Raw genomic sequence first — 20,342 nt, forward strand, 5'->3', positions numbered from 1 at the left:
AAAAAAAAACCACAAACAATTTTAAGCCACAAAATTAAATTCACACCGAGCACTTTTCTTTTTCTCTTTCACTTCTTCGTTTTTTCGTTTTTGAGCTGTGTTTGCTTTGGTGTTGAGATCGCTTTTTTTCTCTCACGCTGTATTTCGGCGAGCTGTCACAGCGAGGACCCCCTGGCTGGGTGCCCGGGTGACAGGGTGCCAGGGTGCTAGGTTCTCGGTCTTTGGTCCCTGGCTGCACGATAATGGATATCATGTTGCCGCTGGGTTTACATTTTAGTTTTACACTTTTCGTGGTAATAAACACATGACAGCATGCAGGGCTCCTAGCAAAGTACAAGGAAACAGCAAAAGTCTATGCCAAATAGTTCCCAGAAGCGAGTTAGCCCAAATTTGAAAAATTGTATGGAAAAGAGCTTCAAGTTGAGGTAATTTAATTTTATTGAATAATAAAATGCATTTAATAATCTAATCTTGCTCTCATTCCATTTCTTCCAAATATTTAATCAAAAAAATCTTTGGCAGCCTTTTTTAATTAAGTAATTTCCGGCAGATAATTAAATTAATCTGCACGCAGCACTTTGCGAAATTGCGGCGAAAGCGTTTCGCGGAATTCACGGCAAACATATTTTTGCTTATAAGCAAAGTCCTTTCTTTTTTATATATTTATTTCGCTAGCTCCTGAAAGGGTACGAATTTTGGATGTCCTTTTGTGTTTGTGCGCTGTCTCCATCCCTCTCCCTGTGCTTGTGTTTGTGCATATGCGTGTGTATGTTAAATGTTCGCACTCCCCGAGGAAAAATAATTCGAATGCCGGCTGGCAACAGAAAATATTAATACTTTTTCATTTACTTTTCGGCTTGAGGGGAAGAGAGGGGCCAAGGCGATCCGAAGGTTTTTAGCCAAAAACTTTGCCAACTTGACCAAATATTTTGTTTGTGCACAAAGTTTTGCGCATATTTTATGTGCAGCACTTGAGCGAGAGTTTTGCGACCTCTTTCAGACGCTGACTAATGGCTTTCGGTGGAACTACATGAAGTCGACATGCCAATTGCTCTGGCTTTAAATAATCAAATTAAATGTCAAGTCAAACGCTTGCACAGCGCCCCCGCCCCGAAAAGTATGCCGCATTATTTTGGATTTGCGCTTACTTCTCCTCCACTTGCTATCAGTGAAGGTCCTGCGTGCCATTAACCTTACTCAAAGGAGCCTATCTGCGCGTAATTAGGTTGCCAAACGGAGGCAGCCAGCCGAGCGGAGAGCCAGTCGGAATCAGAGGCTGGAACGGAGCCACGACCTTAATATTAATATTATTATAAATAAATTTAAAGCGTAAACTCGCTTAGACCTCAAATTTAACACAAACGCGCACAAATCCTCCAACGGCAGACAGATAAATTCAGGGCGGTTGGATAAAGATGAAGGTGGAGCGAGAGGGAGGCTGAGCGGTGCGATTTGCGGCAGGCGTGAACCACATCATAAAGCGAAAGCTAAACCCTTCTTGGCTGAAAAATGACACTTCCGCAAAAAGGCGACGACGAACGGAAGGCCTAAAACAACGAAAATTACAGGCACAGCCACTGGACGCAGGCGCTGCCATGTGGTGCTGCCCGAGTGGTGCGAGACGGGCGCTTTGGCTTTGGTTTCGGCTCGGGATTTGATTTCCTGACTTGCCTCTGGGCCGGGCCCGACTGCTTTATCAACATCGAAGGCAACTCTGTAAATCGACACGGCCAATTTTATTATTGGGGCCCCAAGAAAATTTCTCTTTCTTTTGCCTGTATAAATTGGCAGCAACCGCCAGCCGCCACCCATTCGGTTACCCTTTCCCCCAGGCCTGTCTGAGCCACTTTGTTTGTACGGCCTGCGAGGAATCGAATTAGCATGCAAAATCTTTTGTTTGACTAACAATGTGTCAAAGTGTGTGACGAGCGCGCTTTAGTCTTTGTCGAGGTAAGGCCCACAGCCCACACAGCCTACTCACTCACCACCACCAGCCACCACTCTCCACTCTTTGGAGCCTTCGGGCCATTAGGCTCGATAAAGTCACAGCCACTGCGCACGTCTCCCTAAGGCCACTGGCGGCTGACGAGCCACAATGCTGGCCACCTAAATGGAAACCGCAAAAAGATTGCGCACACAAAGTTAAGTGAATTATTGCTGCAAACATTATCCTAGGCGAGGGAGACAAACGCTTAATTAAGCATTAACCCAGCTGCCGTTGCACAACAGTAATTCCTCTAATTGGTCACATGGCCACAATGTCCATTTGAAACAATCAAAGTGGGGCAACCTTTCACGGCGTGCTTCTATGGCCAGCTCCGCTGAGTGTGCTTCATAATTTTATTTTTTTATCTTTTTATTTTTGCATATACCAAGCCATAAAAAAGTTCAGCTCGACTCTAGGGCAAAAGATTCCAAATTATTTTTTATGTTAATTTTATGGCTCGTTTCTCATTTGCTGCGGAAATTGTTGAAAATGCGTGAAATCATAATCGATATGTTTAACACTTCAGCATTTATTGACGAAGTTCGCCAGCATTCTCGGCTAATGAGCTCGCCTTGCCAGTGGTAATAGAATAAATTGGCATTCATATACGTCCTGAATAGCATTGTTAATTAACTGCTTACGTACCGTGGCCCAAGAAGCATTTAAAGCGTATTCCACAACAGTTTGAGGCCAGGCTGAAGCCAAGTAGAAGCACAGTCCATTAGCAGCAAGAACTCGAGTTGAGCTTTATAACATCAGTTGAAGCTGCAATGAGGCAAGAAATATTTCAATCAATAGGATTTACGTTTCTTAGCTTTGTGGCAAATACTTGTTTGTTGCTCCTAATTCTAATGACATCTATGCAAAGTCTTATCAAATTTTTATAATAAATAAGCTCTGAAGATGCTGGGACAAAGTTTCTTTTCTCTTCTTTTTATATTTATTTATTTACACAAACTTTGGCAAAGTATTTTCTTTTCCTTTTAATATCCTTATGAGTTGGGAATTTCAACAAAACATTTCGATATTTTGAATATTTTAAATAAGCTGTTACATAATAAAGTTGTCTCTGGGGACAGCATATGAGGTAATCGCTTTGCGAGGAAGAATTAAGTATGTATGTAAAAAGTTCTCTCTCATGGGACTATATGCGCTAATTGGGATAAGTAAAGTTCTCTTTAGAGCGAGTCTTTGAGGTATATGAGAATATGTAAATTCATGTGTTTATATATTATATTTGCTGTCCATAAGAGTTGATTTGGCATTTGTTATTTGATAATGGATATTAACTATACATATATTATAAGGTCATTATGGGAAAACTTCATCTTGACTTAATTAATAATAATAAGCAATTAAATAATTAATTAAAAATTCGATTTCAAGAAATCTTACGATGAAGAAGTAGTTATATGAAATATGCATATTTCCTTCTTACAACATTTTATGCAGAAGTTAGAGTATGAGAAAGTTTGTGTCAAATAAGGTGACTAGAATATGCAGACTAAGTTGACTTTTGAGCATATACGTACTTCCGCAAAGTGGACTCTTAACTCCACGTGAATGCAGAAACTGTACTGAGAAATGCTGATCACATATTAATCTTCTGATATACATTACATAAAATATGAAATTATGCCAATACAATGATTATTTATGGCTCACATTCGATACTGAATTTACATATCCACATTTAAATTACACATTTTTATTGAACAATATAAATATTGATGGCCAAACAATAGCTTTTTATTATTTACTCTTAAAGTCAAAAGATTTTCCCAAATCTGCGAAGGGCACATCAAAAGTGTGTTCACTCCAAAAGCTAGACATTTAATATTTAATGGTAATACCCCTAGTTCTTCACATTCAAATGCAGCGAATGCGAGTGACAAATGTATTTGGAGGCTAAACAGAAATCGTAATACGAAAATGATAAATGATATCAATAAATTCCAGAGTAGATATATTATATATTAAATTTGCTTCTCTTTTTTTCCTCACGCAATAAAAGAGTACGTTTATCAATATGATTTAGGATTTCTCTTTTCGCATTAGAAATTTAATGGGCGTATATCTCAGGCGAAGTCTTGGCTGCTCTAATCGATTGCCTGGCATAGTTTTCATTAGCGAATAAACAATTTCCTCTGCATATTGTTTGTCATCAATTTTAGCTGAGCTGAACTGAGCCGAGCTACTTAATTAATGTTCGTTTGCTTTGATGATGTCGATGCGGCTGTTAACTACATTGTGTTGACCTTTCTGGCTAAATGCGAATGCGAATGCGAATGCGAATGCAGCTCGCTCCACTGTGGGGGCAACTTGTAAGTAGTCCAAAGCGACGGCTTGTGCTAAATTAGCAAATGACATAGTCAACATGGCCAACATAGCGGCAGGCGCCAGGCCCATTCCTCATGTCCCTCCCAGCACCCCCGTCAACCCCTCATGCCTGATAATCCACAAAACAACGTGCAATGCCGACACCATTTACAGCTGCCCCTCGGCTGCTGCCTGCGCCACGCCTCCCCACGCCACAGTCAGCCCCTCTGCGCTGACACAGAACATAATGCCGACGGGCAATGCTCTTTTAAGCACGCAGCTATGAATGGAGCAGGCGCCACGAAGGTGGGCTGGGGGTAGTGGGAGCTCTTAGCGCTGCTGTCTAGCGAAAGTGCCTCAAATGCGCGTAACAATAATGATTACACATACACACAAACACAGTTATAAACCCTATGAAAAAAATACAGAGCTCCCATTGGCAGCTGCTGCCGCGGCACTCATCAAAATGTGACAAAAACGCAAACAAACAAAGAGATAAACAAAGAGACACTGGCAGGGACGTTGGCTGCTTTCACGCAGCTTTCATTAGTCGCAATTTACCTACGCGACCCTCCCCCAGCGCCTCTCCCCTTCCCCAGCCACTCGCTTGCTAGAAGAGCCCATAAACGTAGCGCTGATAACTTCTTTACGTCTTGGGTCCAACTGGGCACAGAGACAGGCAGCTCTCTGTTTCCGCCCCGCTCCAAATAAAAAAATATGCTAAGGCAGCACGAAAAATATTTTAAATTGAAATTCTGTTTATCGCGCTGACGAAATCGTCCAAACAGACCAAAAGCCCGCAGTCCCCAAGCCCCAAGCCCCAAGCCCTGCCAAACCCTCAGCACACATTGCGGCCTGGCCTGGCATTTCATGGCATGGCATGGCATGGCATGGCCTGTCCTGACTTGACTTGGCCTGGTTGGCCCGGCTTTACTTAGCTTTTTGGGGGTAATTCAATAAAGTGGAAAATGATGCTCATCGTCAACGTAATTTGCTTTCGTGGTTTTGCACAAATCCGCCAAGGAGACCGAACCGACTACAGATATGAGGACTCAGCACTGCTAACGGGGCACTTGAATGCCGTTAATCGGTTCGCCATATCACATCAAACGGGGACCGAATTGCTGAAACTCGGCCTCATCATCAGCGACAACATAATCTGCAATAACCCACAGGCACGCCCACAGCCAAACAGCTAGAGATGGCAGAGTTGGCTGAGCCTAATGCCTGCGACTGGGAGACTCTCACGGGCAAATATTTGATCATTCAGGAAATATGTTGACGAATTGAAGAAGCTTGAGAGTATACAGAATTTAACGGCAGATATATCAAAATTTCAAGGATATCTTGAAGTGACTGCTTCTAATGTCTTTTGTAAACAAACGCTTGACTTGGGAAACCGAGTACTACTATTGCTTATACATTATATTAAAAAAAATAAAATACGAAAATAAAAATAGTTATTAGAATATAAATTTAATGCACATTAATATGATAGTGAATTATAAACAATAAACTATACATTTTAGAATAAAGAATAATAACAACACAAATAAATATTAGATAAGGATAGCATTCCAGTATATTATATGTACTTTTTTAAATAAAAAATAATCAATTATTAAAAAAAGTAAAATTAACTAACTTGAAAAATCAAAACAAAAACTTTTTTTTTTTAAATTAAAATATAAAATATTTAAATAATACGTACATATAAATTTATTTATCATGAATAATAATTTTGTAAGTTAGTTAAAATATTCATTTATATTATACTTTATATGTATATATTTTATTTGTATACATTTTACTCAAATAATTAATAAAAAAAAAAATTTTTTGTTTTAATTTTTTAATAAATCTATATTATGCCATTTAATAATGTTTTATTTTTTCATTCAACACTTAGTTTATTTGGTGTTAATTGCATCAATGATTTTGTGTGTTGTTTGGTCAATTTATTATGAATAAAAAAATAATAGAAAATATTTATGAGACGCATTAAAAATGTATTAAATATTTACATACAATATAAGCTATTAGTATGTTTGTTTTAGTTTGGTCATTCTAATTTACATAGAGGTCCATCTACATTTCTAGCATTGCTCATTTACTGAATTATTAAACATAAGTTGAATTGTTTAACCGTTTAAGGTAATTCCATTTTTTTCTGTTTCCCGGTTTTAATTAAAATAATTCCAGAAGATATAATTGCTAATTTCGGCTGCTCTCAGGGCGAAATCTGCTGCTGACAAGCGCCACAAAATGTGGCGGCAATCAATTATTAAAGTTTCGTGAAATTCTTTTTGCTTAAGTAAATAGCTAAAGGCCATTGCATCAGCCTGAGCTCGGGAAAATGTTTTTGAAAACATTTCTGATTACACAAAGCAAAAAATTACGAACAGGCGCGAGAGACGAATGAGTGTTGGTTAAATTCGTCCTGGCCGGAAACAAAGCCACAGTGCACTTCAAGCTTTGGCCATGTAAAATGAAACAGAAATATGAAATAGATTAATTACGCTGCCAGCTGAGCTGGGCGTTCGAGCACATCTCTAATAGGAGTCGCATTAGCTGCGAGAGCTAGTGAGCGCATCTCATCAGCAAGTGGCAAGTGGAAAGTGGCAAGTGGCAAGCGTCGAGCCACTGGCGACAGACTCCCAACTCAAAGATTCGCAACTTCCTTTGGCTTCGAGCTGCTGCTGATGATGCCAAAAGAAAGCAAACCAAAGGCAAACCGAACCAAAAGCTGAAGCAACATTTACAAAAGGCAGCTGCTGACTGAGTGGCCTCACTGTGTGTATGTGTGTGCTGGATGTGTGACTCTGTGTGTGTGTGTGTATGTCGACCCCATTACGTGCCAAAGCACTAAAAACAAGACCAAGCGCCACCACAGGGTGTTTCATTTGCCTTTCACTCGACGTATGTATATGTGAGTGTGTGTGTGAGTGTCTGTGAGTGTGTGTGTGTGTGTGAACCTACAAATATGACTGAGCAGCGCTCGTAAATTTTGTCATATTTTCTCGTCTTTCGCGCTCAACTTTTTCCATGAATTTGTTGCTGCTGCTGCTGCTCTGCTGCTGCTGTTGTTGTTGTTGCTGTTGCTGTTGCTGTTGATGCCTTTTTTTAGGCGCACATTTTCTTGTTAATGCGCCTGACTTTTTGTTTTGTTTCGTTTCGCTGTTATTTTATTTTCAGTTTATATTTTAGCAGCCCATTAAAAAAAACGCGGCCGCACGCACAGTTTGACATGCACTTTTAATCGATTACAAAGCAGAGCGAACAACAACAACAATAATTCTTGGCACACGATTTTCCATATTTATAAAAAATATTTCTTTCATTACTTTTTTTTTTCTGTCATTTTGGCACACATGCTAAATGGGCGTGTGTTAATGTGCGTGTGTGTGTGTGTGTGTGTGTGCGTGTGCTTGAAGACTTTTTGTTGCTGCTGCTGCTGCTGCTGTTGCTGCTGCTGCTGCTGTTGCTGATGTCTGTGGTGCGATTAAAGTTTATTTTTGCTGCTTTAATTGAATAATAAATTAAGCGAATGGCCCCGACACAAAAGACCCACACAATATCCCCTCAATATCGGGCAAGTAACGTGAAGTAAAACTGAAGGCCCCAGTGCAGGAGGCCGCTGCCACGACAGCAGCAAGAACTATTGTTATTTGCACAGATTCCGACCGCCTGAGTGTGTCTGAGAGTTTCAGGTCGTTAAGGTCGCAAATGTCTGGCCACGCATCTAATTAGAAACAAATTCATTTACAGCTCAAATGGCCTGCTCCAAGTAGCACTACGCACGCTGTTTATCTTCATAAGGGCCGAACTGGGCGAAAACATTAGTTTTCTCCATTAGCCTGCCAAGGGCTAGAGCTGGAGCAGAAGGTAAGCACTATTATGTATATGATAGGTAAGCGAATAGCAAGTGTGTGCTTAGGCTGCTACATTGATATTGTAAAAGGTAGAAAGTCTTTGTTATGCTTGGAAGGAGTTAGGAATTCTCTTATAGAGCGCTTAACATAGAGCTAAAAACTGTATGTGGGGCATTAAATGCATTTAGAAAGATATAGGGCACTCTCGCTAGGGCTTAGCCACATCTAATGTCTTAAATAATATGAGCTCTCGCTCAGAGAGGTCAAGCAAAATTCAGCTTTATTTACAGAAGAAAGAAAATATAAAAGCCATTTCCATTTAAAGTAGAAGTTCCTTTAAGTATATAATATACTGAGACTAAACACGTATTTCCAGCCACAAAGAAACTAATCGTAAATACTAAAAATACCAATAATTTTCAACGAGAGTCTAAGGAAACTAAAATAGAAGAGCAACAAATCTAATATGAAGAAAGTCCAACTAGAACAAAAGCCATTGAACAATTTCTCATAATAAAGCTCAAGCAAAACCTAAGCAGTCCAGGCGCAGCGTGTGCTTATGTGTGAGTGTGCATGTGTGTGAGTGTATTATTTGTTATGTGTGCAGAAGAGAAGCGTGGAACGCTTGGAATAGCAGCTCTATGCAGAGTTCAAAACATCAACTAGCTCAGACTAGAGAGTTCAAACTTGTTAAAAATTTAAAAAGAGCTTTGACAGGATAGCTCTGTTTAAGCTGCACAAATATACAAGACAAAAATTTAAAAAATGCAAAAATAAGTAAGTTTCAAGTATGCAATTTTTATAAAATAATTTTTATAAATTTTATTCATTTGCCTATCTTACAGCGAAGCTGTTAATAGTTCAATTAAAATAGTTTGTATGTAATAATGTATTGAAATAATAATTCTCTTAAGTATTTCATTCAGTTAAAAAAATAGCTGAAAGGATATACCTTCAGATAATTCCTTGACAATAAAAATGCACATGTGCACCTTAGTCATTCATATACAATTTTTTTTTTTTTATATATGAAATATAAATTGGAAATACTTTACCCACTGGCCAAATATGCTATAAATATTTATACAATGTGTTTTCAATTCAATTACCAAAGTTGATATGAGCCAAAAATATATTTATATATGTGTATATATATATTGTTGTAAATAAATTTGCTATGCGGGCGAAAAGTTTTGCCTGTAACCAGAAAAGTGAGTTTCAATTTTTTATGCATAAACCAAATACAGTGTGGATAAAGTGAACAAATACAAATATAATCCAATAGAAATAGAATCCCTAAAATGGAATCCAGCTATGCAGCAATTTTTAAGGAATTACATAAGTTTAACTTTCCAAGTCCAAGCATTTTTGTTTTAAATTCACGGCTTTAAAAAACCTTTTTAGCCCTTAGCTATTTACGTCGTGCTTTATATATTTAATTCGCTCTTAAATGCACGGCATGCAAATATAAACAAATTGCGAGTCTGTGAAAAAAAAAGGATTCTTTGTTTAGTGCTGTCGTTCAGTACATCGTTTGCATATAGCGACACGCTTTGTTACCCCTCGAGAAGAACAGCAAGAGACACGCTCACACACACATACATGTATAATACACCCACAAAAAAAATACAAGACTGAGTAAGAGAAAATAAAAACAGGTAAAAGCTCCGGAGGGCAATGAATACAATAAACAAAATGCGTAAACAAGATGGAAGCGTTCAAAGCGGGCATGATTAAAAAGTAAGCAAGAATAATTGCGAAACATTTAAGAACACAGAGGGGGCGACAGGTGGGAGGCACAGCAGCTGTAAAGCAAATGAAGTGCATTAGAAAATAAGAAATTTAATTTCGGGCCAAGCCAAAAACCAATTTTCGACACTAATGGAAAAGTTTCAAGGGGCGTATGAGCGATGTAACGAGCCGGACTAGACTGCTGAGTGCTGCACATTAACTAGATAACAGATACCCAAACAGATAGACACATCTTCACATACAGATATCGTGTGTAAGTATGTATGTATGTATATACTTGGGAGATGCATAAGCTGCTCAAAGTTTAATCGCTTGACAGTTGAAAGAGAGGAGAGAGCCACAGAGAGAAGGGAGTGAGTGGGGGAGCGCTGGCAGTGGGGGCTGTGTAGGAGTCTGTGTGACAGGCACAATGAAACGCACTAAATCATAAAGGATCTCTGGCTATAAACTGCACAAAACGCACAAAAACGTTTCCTGTTGCTGTGCTAGTGGCTCAATACAGTGACACAGTCGAACTTGAAGGCAAACTCCAGCTAGCTGGAGTTTCGAGGCTGGAGAGCTCAGAGTCGATGCTGAGCCGAGCCAGTTCAGCAGCAAGTGGCTGTCAATGCATTCGGGCAGTGCTTAAGATAAGATGTGGGTCTTTGAAGCTTTACTCTGGCTATGGATGCCATAAGAATACACAAGCACACACACACACTGATACACATACTTAAAGTTGACTGTCAAACTTTGTTGGGATTACAGCAGCTGTGCGAGAGATAAAGTACAAATGCAATTGAGAACAATTTAGATAGCAGCCCAAGGCGGCCAAGCTTGAGCTATAAATGAATGAGTTATTGTTACGAAAATGTAATAAAGCCAATTAAGGCAATACATTGGTCAAAGCATCATAATGCCAAAAAGTTACCCAAAATGGGCGCATTTATTTTAACTGTCATGAGCAGCGGCTAACCACAAGCGTTTCACTCGCCTGGAAATTATTTGGCCAATTTTACGCACAGATTACATAAAATAATGATAAGGAATTCAAGAGAGATTTCTCTATTAAGAAGTACATGTATTTATTTGGTATGTATATATATTTATACAACCATTTCTATCCATCGACAGTCGAGCAAAGCGAAAGTTAGCAGAAAAGTTTTTAATAAGTGTCGCAAGGGATGAAATTCAAAGTTGTGATTTCATATAAATATTTCAGAATGTCAAAGTTAATCCATTGACGACTCTTAAAGACTAGTTCGAAAAGTCAAGCTGCACCTGCTCACCTGTATAATCCTTTGATATATAGATATACCTCTGCCTTCTCTTCAATTTTTTATACACAAACCTTTTTAACCTCTGCTCTGACAGCTTTACTTTTGAGAGACAAGAAATTGAGTATGAAAAAAATGTTGCTTTCATAAACAAACGCACACGAATATTTCAGATTTTGCATGCGCTCAGCTCACTCCACCATAATTGAAAAGAAAATTCATTTCGAATTGAGGAACTTTGTGCACACATGTGAATGTCATGTTTGTGGAAATACACCTGCTTGATTTTCTTTTGCTCCTTCTTTCTCCTGCTTCGGCAGCCATTTCAATGTACTTGGTAATGGTATTAAAATTGCGGGAAAATGGTTCACAGTTAATTTTCCCCCAGCCGCTTCCACGGAGTAGAAAAAAAAATATTGTGCGTAAAAGGTTCGAGGCATAAAGTGCGCAATCAACTTTGATTAAAAATTAATAGGTTCTGACCGCAAAGTGCAGTCGAGTGGAGCAGCGACTCGATTCTTTGACAGCTCGACCAGCTGAGTCTAAACCAATTTGTACTCATTTACATTTATATGATTCGCATTTCCATTCCATACAATCGAATTTCAATCAATAATTTCCACTGTTCGTGCATTTGAAACACGAATACGCATAGGAAGAGGAATTTCACCAAAGTAGACGAAAGGGTTCACCTCAGCCCTAGGTTAAGCTCCCTTAAATTAAAGTCCACAACTTGTTGACAACGAGCTGGGCCCGTACCCAATGTGTATTTACCATTTCTAGCAAAACAAAATACCTATTTTCATTTCAGATACTTGAATATGATATCCCTCGCAAGCATTCAATTTTTTCGATATATTTCCTTGCTCTCCTTCCCTTGCTTTCACCCTAGAAACGAAATTGGCTAGGTTTTGAACAAAACGAAGAAAATATAAAGACTTTGATATACTCTCTAAAGATAACTCTTTATAGATAATTGTGATACAAATTCATTTGAAGTTTTATATGACAAGTTAATTTATATTTAATCTATTTTTGTTTTTTTTTTTTATAAATTTATTTCAAATTTCAAAAACTTTCAACTAGTTATAAGGTATTCAGAGGGTTTTATTTTCCATACGAATACTCTATTCTATTCTCCATTTCATTTGTTTTTTTTTTTTTTTGGCTACTGAAAACGTAAATAATCAACAATCAGTTTCCAATTTGATTTATGGCGAATCGTCAGATCCATATCCAAACTTTCTTTATTGAATACACTTAAAAAGCAAATAGGATACAAATGTAGCTCCATCTGCTGTATGGGAATACTTAAAATATGGAATATTGTATTTTGTTGTGTAAACAGATGGCTTAGCGCCCTGAGAGTTGGTCCGAGCGTAAAAAGTATGAGTTTCTGCAGGGCAAATGGAAAAACAAATTGCAATATGACAGATGAAAAGTGTGTGTGTGTGTGTGTGTGGGTGTGTGCTGGGAGACAAACAAGCTGGCGAACACACACACAGGTGAGTGATTCGGTGGCACTTGAAGCCTCGATTGATTTTTGACAAATTCTCAAATTCTCTTTCAGTTCACGGATTGTTTGCACAGCTGTCGAGTGTCAACAGCGAGCGACGAATTCAAACAAAATCCGAAAAACAAAATCAAAATCAAAATCAAGCTGAGCTATGCAAATGTCGCACCTCTCTTGAAAAGCGCCCATCCTCAGCCGAAGATAAACGCACAAAAAAAAAAATAGATATATAAACTGAGTGGGAAAAAGAAATCAACAAACAAAACGTTAATCAAAAGTGAGTGAATGAATATTTTTAATTTGCTAAGTGGCTCGACATAAATGTAAATTTCGTAAACGAAGTGCGGCAATGCGATGAGAGCTGACAGCTTGCACACACTCAAACATAAAGGCCATCAATAACCGAGTGCAATTGCCAATGCCAATTGCAACTGCATTAAATAAAAATATTTATTCAAAAGGACTTGGGCCATTTATGCTCGACTAATAGATACCAGGTACTTAAGGATGAATACGGTAAATATTTGCCATATTGATGAATACGTTTGGAGAGTTACATTCTGTTAGTTTAACAGGGTCGAGGCCATTTGTTGGTTGACTATGAGTCATCAAATGACTGGAAGGCTATCAAATTCTAAAATGGGTTCCACCTTACCAATAGAGCTGGACTCTTGGTAAGCTGGAACCCAAGCCATAATGTTTTGGTGTTCGCTTATACAAATAGAAATGCCCCAGGCTATATCTGAATTAACATAAAATAAATATGTTTTTAAATCGACTTTTCTCCAATTTAAGCATACATATTTAAAGTTTACCTACTATAAAAAAAAATACAGAATTTAAATTTAAATAAATGTAAAACATAAACTTTCTTAAACCTATTAATATACTGACAAAAAGAAAATATTTAATTAAATACTATTTCCAGCCTTCAATATCTCTCTCGTGTCAAAAACTTTTATCTTTCTTTTAATATTCCCAAAGCAGTTTATAGACGCTTATCTCAACTGATCTGATCTGTTATATATAATATTCATTTCATTCCATTGGCATCGTGCCCTATATATACATATGTATGTATATGTTTTTCTTTTTGCTTACGTTTCAATTGCGACTCGTGCTGTAAAAAATACAACAGTCGAGCATAAAAAACGCACAAAGGTTATAAAAATTACACAGCTCAACAGAGCGCATTGAATTGCATTCAGCAGTTGGTGTGCAGCTCAGCTCGCCAGTTGCAATTGTAGTTAAGGACACAGATACAATCGTATCTTTCGGATTGCTGCAGCAGCCGTTAGATGTGCGATTGGCAATAAGAGCTTACGAGCAATCTGTCATTAATCGTTGAATGACGCGTCCAGCGCTCGCCGCTCTAACTCTATTTCAGCTTTCTTTCTCTCTCTCGCTATCTCCCTTTTTCAACTGTTGACTGAGATCTGAGAGCTCTGGAGGTTTGCGATGTTCTCTGTTGCCTTTGCAACTTTGCAGCAGTTGCCTTTACCACTTGCCCCACAGCCCGCAGATTAATTGAGTGGCACAAATGAAAAGGATTCCACTGAGTTAGCAAAACTTTAATCACATTTAAATTAAAGGTAAACAAACATTGATTCCAGGCAACTGTCTAAATTAGATTTAGATTTGCGGCTTTGCCAATTTATTATGTTACAGAGTGTGGTTAAATCATGGCCAACCTCACGGCCATAATGATGTTATGCATGCTTAACTGAGTGAAACATTAATTTATATTTAAGTGACAAAACTTACTCAATATTTTAAATGTGAGTGTATGCAATAAGCTTAGTTGATATTAAATTGGAATTTTTGTAAATATTTTAAATCGTGTTGTGTCTTTCTTTAGTTGATAAATGCTTGTTGATGAAATATATAACAATATATATATAACTATTATAATATCGATATATGTATATATTCACGTTTAAATATTGATCTCACAAAGCCAATATCAGGCACAACAAGAAATAAATATACAATACATATATAGTATTTATATACCCAAGGTTAGGAATTCGTAGGATTGTATTGATATATGATTTGATTGATGAATTTAATCACTCATTAATTAATTGGTTATTGTGGGAAAGCTCTAAGCATTCTCAGTTCTCACTCTAATCACCCCATCTTGGGCTAGACGAGCCAAAATGGCACAAGGCCAAGAGGTGAGGTGAAAGAGCAGCCCTTTCTATACAGATCTTCAAATCGAATTTCTTGAAACGTCAACTCTATTAGCGTGATTTGAGAGACCCACTTCACTTCACCTTATGTAGGTTACGCTGATAAATTAAGACGGACTGCCTGAGTTGAAAGTGCAGCGCTTTCTGTCTTCAATTTTTTTAACGCGAATTGCTGCCAACAGAAGTCAAGGAGCTGCAACTGCAACTTCAGCATCTGCGCCATTTGGCCGTTGGCGCCATATTCTCCGCGAAAAGATTGCCAACAGCTTCCACTTGAAATAAGAGCGAAAATAGTGCGGAAGTCCGCTTTGGATTGCCGTTTCACGTCTCGCACCTCGACGGCTTCACTGCAGGGCATACTATCTGTCTTGTTAGGTTCTTGAGGATGGCAGCTGTCGGACTTTATGCTAAATACATTTGCTCCAAGGGAATGTGGAAATTAAAAATAGCTGCGTGTCAATCGCAGTTCTTTTGGCAGCAGCAAGTGAGGCGCCAGCTACTATATATGCCCATAATAACTGAATTCAGTTATATAAACAATCCCGAAACAATCTCATTAATTCTGCTCATCTCTGGCGTCGTTAGTTGAGCGGAAAGCCAACTCAATTACGTCTGACTGCAATAAAAGGCAACATTAAGTGCGACTAGATAATTAAAACATTTCAGACTACGCAAGATGCGGCGGAATTCCTGCAATTTGGCAGACGAAGTGACAGACGATTAGATTGCCAAATCATCACGCGTTTACATTACGTATACGCACTGGAGATGTATATTCCAGATAGCCTGGGAATTCTACGTTTGAAGGAATACAATAGAATTTAGATTACTAGATTAAAGATGAGTTGTAGCAAATAGGTTTTGGAATGAATACTGTTTGATCAGGGGAACTATTTGTGTGAAATGTTGAACATTTTAATGTTGAACATTTTATATATGTATTATTTAATGATTCAGTAAATTTATTATGTTTATTTAATTTATTAAGAGTTTTCGTTATCATTTTTTTTTTATCGAAATAACAAGCAAATAGAAATAAAATGTATTAATATAATTTTTTTTATTTTTTTCTAATTTTTCATTTTAAAAAATTTAATTTAATTTAACATAAGACCCTTAAAGTCCATTGGACGTTCCCGAGCACTTCTTTTATTACGAAAGGTACACTGAGCACACAGAAGCCGTCCGAGATGTCAAAGTATACACTATATATAGTATATATGTATAACACTAATTATATGCAAAGACAAATATTCCTGCTGTGAAGTGAAGAGACTGAGGCACACAGAAGGGTTTCATCTTGAGGATTAAAGATGACGCTGCGCCGCTGCACAGGAGTGAAAGAGTAAGGTTTCTTTACTCGGTAAGGAGCAGAGGCAATCCGAGATACCAGTTAAAATGAGGACCTGGCTTACGGTGCATAAGACATCGCACCGTGCAAGAAAAAAGTATTTACAGAGTCTGTGCAGACTTTATGTTTGAAATAAATTAAATATAAATTTACAATTCTTATATATGTATATTTAGCACTGAATCAACAACTTTCAGATTTCCGAATACTAAAAAATATATATTTAAATTATTTATATGCAGCAAATGCGGCTAGAACGATAGTAGTGTAACTAAAATAATCTCAATACCTAAAATAAGTATATATACGTTACTATTCATATTCATTTTGGTTTTTCTTCCAAATATGAAGTTTGTAACTTTCATCCGACAGTCGCATCACTATTTTTAATAGGCTATGAATATGTATTTATAATTCATGTGAACTCATTAAAAATTAAAAAAAATAAATAAATATAAATAAATATTAGCCGATATGAAACACAAATATTTGTTTCGAAATTAATGTCTAACCGCATTTTGACCGCAGCAAAGCTAATTAACAATTTAATTCCTAAAGTCATTTGAATTATGCATAATTTATTGATGACGAATTTTAAATTATTTCCCATGTCGCTTATTTGAATCGAAATTCACAATTCTGTATAGAAATTTTAAAAATATTTTTTGAATTTTAAACTAAATACCTCAAATGAAAAGAAAATCAATTGATGTGAAATTGCTTTAAAAATAATAAAAATTAATGCCTCGAAACAACTGCAAATAAATTTGAACAGAAATGCAAAATTATTGCTGCTCAAAAATTGAAATAAAAGCAGAAAATTATAAAAGCTGCAACTATTCGCAGCATATTTGATATAAAGTTTATTGCGATGTGATAAGCTCTCAATGCGACGACGCGCAATGTAAACATTTCCGATAATTGTAATTTGTTTATTTATTAATTTTATTTTATTACTTTGATAGTTGCAATTACTGTTGCAGCTGCAACTGCTGCCAGCCACATGCCACATGCCACATGCCGCATGCCGCATGCTATATGCTACATGCCACATGCTGCCAGCCGCAATATTTGTCATGAAATGTTATTAATTTATGACTGGACTTCCAGAGGCGCAAAAATGTGCTAATAATAAAGAGTCCAAACTAAAGCAACAACAACAACAACAACAACGGCAACCGCAACGGCGAAAAAAAATAACACAGTGAAATAAAAGCTTCGACGCACACTTAATCTAGTTGAGACTTGACAACCCCACCAAAGCGCGCCCCTTCTCTGGCCCCCGCCCCACCACCGCCACCACCCTAGTCCTGCTGTGGCGCTTATGTTTAATGCATGCCACAGTCAGTGTGGCAGTTGTAAACGTAACCAGGCAACAACTGCGGACAGCAACTATGACTGGTCTTAATCGCAATGGCAGAGCCAGTCAAGCAAACGCTCAGACCTGAGACTCAGGCGCTGACTCCGACTCTGCCTCTGGCTGAGATGGAGACGGAGACGTGGACGGAGGCAGAGACAGAGACGGAGATTGAGAGACCTGGTGCTACCCAGGCGATGGCCACAAGTGTAACTGCAGGGGGGAAAAACTCGTGAAAACCCAGAGGGGGCGTTCAATTCGCGTTGACTGTCGGGGCGGGCACTTGCTGCGTAGGGCATTCAGGGAGTGGGCCACAAACACACACATCTACTCATAAACTGTCGTCCTCGCACTTGGCTTTAATATTCAAATGGCAACCAACCTCAAGCAATTGTGGAAAACGCAACGCGACGCAGCAAATATCAAGCAAAAAAAATTGAAAAAGAAAACAACAAAAAATCCCGAAAAAAGCAAAGGAAAACTTGTAGATGCGACCGCGAAGAGCAACAGACGACGGCGACAGCGACGGCGGCGGCGACGCAGCGGCGGACTGAAGACGACGACACCGCTGACAGCTGGAGCACGACGTAGCGCAAAAAGATACGACACCACGCGGCACACACACACACGCACGCACGCACACTCTCACACGCGAAGATGGCAATTTGTTGTCCCGAGTCCCCAGAGCGACGTGGAGACTAACACGCCGCACAGCCGAAATTACACTGAAAGCGTTTCTGAATGTGAACTCCAGCAGCCGCTGCTTCTGCTGCTGCTGCTGCTGCTGCTGGCGCTGTCGCTGTCAGCGTCGCTGCTGCTGAGCCGAGCCGGGACCGGCAGGCCGGCAGATAAACCGAACAAACACAACGGGATCTATGGCAACCGAAGACAGTGCACGAGCGCCTCCGCTGCCTGGCTGCCGACTGCGCTGGGCTTGCCTGGGCTAGGTGCAGGGAGGTGGGCAGTCGTCGCGTCGTTCATGCAAAATAGCCAAATAGCCAGCGCAGCGTCAGAGAAATGTATTTTCGGCTGAGCGGCAGACAGAGTGCAAGAGCCAACGAGAGGGAGAGAGAGAGAGAGACAGCAAGCGAGAGAGCGCCAGCGAATGCATGGGAGAGCTTCATTGACAAATGCCATAGTGACGCGTAGAGAGTGCGAGAGCTTTTTCCAGGCAACTCTCACCGCGCATAGACCAAAAAATAACTGAAAACGGAAAAACTGGAAAACTGTTAATGTAAATGCCTTTCAACTCTCACGTAATGTCGGCAAGTCTTTAGCTTGTTTTCATGCACTAGGATAGAGTATTGCAGGAGATGTAGTAATTGTGTGGCAGCTGAAATTATTAACAGAAATTATAGATGAGAGATGAATATAAATTAATATAAAATTAAAAATTAATATAAAAATAAAAAATAATATATAAATTATAAATATAAATAATAATATAAAAATAAATATATAAATTAAATTATAATATAAAATTATAAGTAATTATAAATCATAAATTAATATTAAAATATTTAAGGATTATAGAAAACTCAACACAATAGACGTTTAAAATATTGACAAAATTAACTATAAATTGTGCGCATTTCTTTTTATTAATTGTATGATTTAATTATATTAATATAGTTAAAAATTTAATGAACATAATGGAAATATTTTAAGAGAAAAGTGTATAATAATAAATTGAATTAAATAATACAAACGAAATTAATTATATTTAAGGACATCTTAGAATTTTTATAGTAAGCCTACTATAGAATAAAAATTATTACATAATATTTTAAATATTAATAATAATATTAATTATATACCATCTACAAATCCATAAAATATTTATCGCTTAGTTCTTCTCCCACAACATATTTTAAGTAAGCGTATGCGAGAGTCGACGTTCTTCAATTAGTTGATTTCTTTTCTTTTTGCTTTACCTGCTCCCACAACATTCCAGCAAGCAAAGAGAGCGCATAGCATAGCAACAACAACGACAACAACAACTTGGATGTTTATGACGCTGGAAGATTGGCGAACCAGTGTGAAGTACTCGTAGAAACATTAATAGATGCATACACACACACACACACTCACTCACACATACACACACCCGCATAGACGCAGACTCAGTCACTGTGAGTTGGCTTATGATTTTTGACTTGTAATTGAAATTTCAAGCATTATTAGTTCTCGTTGGCTCAAAGCACGATGCTCCCAATGGACAACCTTTGCGGCCTACGCTCGGCGCGCAGCTGACTGGGCGCCAACTGTTGATTGGTATGTCAACGGCCGCTGGGACACGACCCCCACACGGCACAATCGCTGCTGCCTGCTCAATCCTTCCTCCCGCTTGCAGATGCCTTTATATATTTTGGGTTGGATTTAGTTAAGTCCTTTCGCTTTCATGGGCCATGTGGCCGCCTAATGAAGCGCTTTGCTGGTCAATAGCCGCCGGAGCCGAGAGCCACAAAATATTTTGCACCTGGCCACGGCTAAGACCAAAGGTTAAGTCCGTTGGGACAATCGCTTGTTGTTGTTTTCATCTACCAGCCCCCAGCTATGTATATTTATATACATGCTGCGCTGCCCAACGGTACGAGTAATGTAATTGCTTTCACAATTGAGCAATGAAATCGAGACACTTAAATTCCCCCCACACTCTCGTCGTTGTTGTTGTTGTTGCTCTTGATGTTGCTGTTGTACACGCTCCAAAGTAACCCAAAATATAAAAAGAAACTACAAACAC

General features: G+C 38.4%; 1 protein-coding gene across 1 annotated transcript in view; it reads right to left on the reverse strand.

The window, feature by feature from the left end:
• Nucleotides 1-18,336, reverse strand: part of LOC108658245 (uncharacterized) — a 38,134-nt gene extending 19,798 nt beyond the window's left edge. The window contains exon 1 of the mRNA XM_089257307.1: nucleotides 17,982-18,336. The gene's annotated coding sequence lies outside the window, so the exon portion shown is untranslated. The remainder of the gene's footprint in view (nucleotides 1-17,981) is intronic.
• Between the last annotated feature and the right edge of the window lie 2,006 nt (nucleotides 18,337-20,342).

The sequence above is a fragment of the Drosophila navojoa genome, chromosome 3 (genome assembly GCF_054131105.1).
Source record: "Drosophila navojoa isolate 15081-1374.11 chromosome 3, UAZ_NAV_1.0, whole genome shotgun sequence".
Taxonomy (NCBI): Eukaryota; Metazoa; Arthropoda; class Insecta; order Diptera; family Drosophilidae; genus Drosophila; species Drosophila navojoa.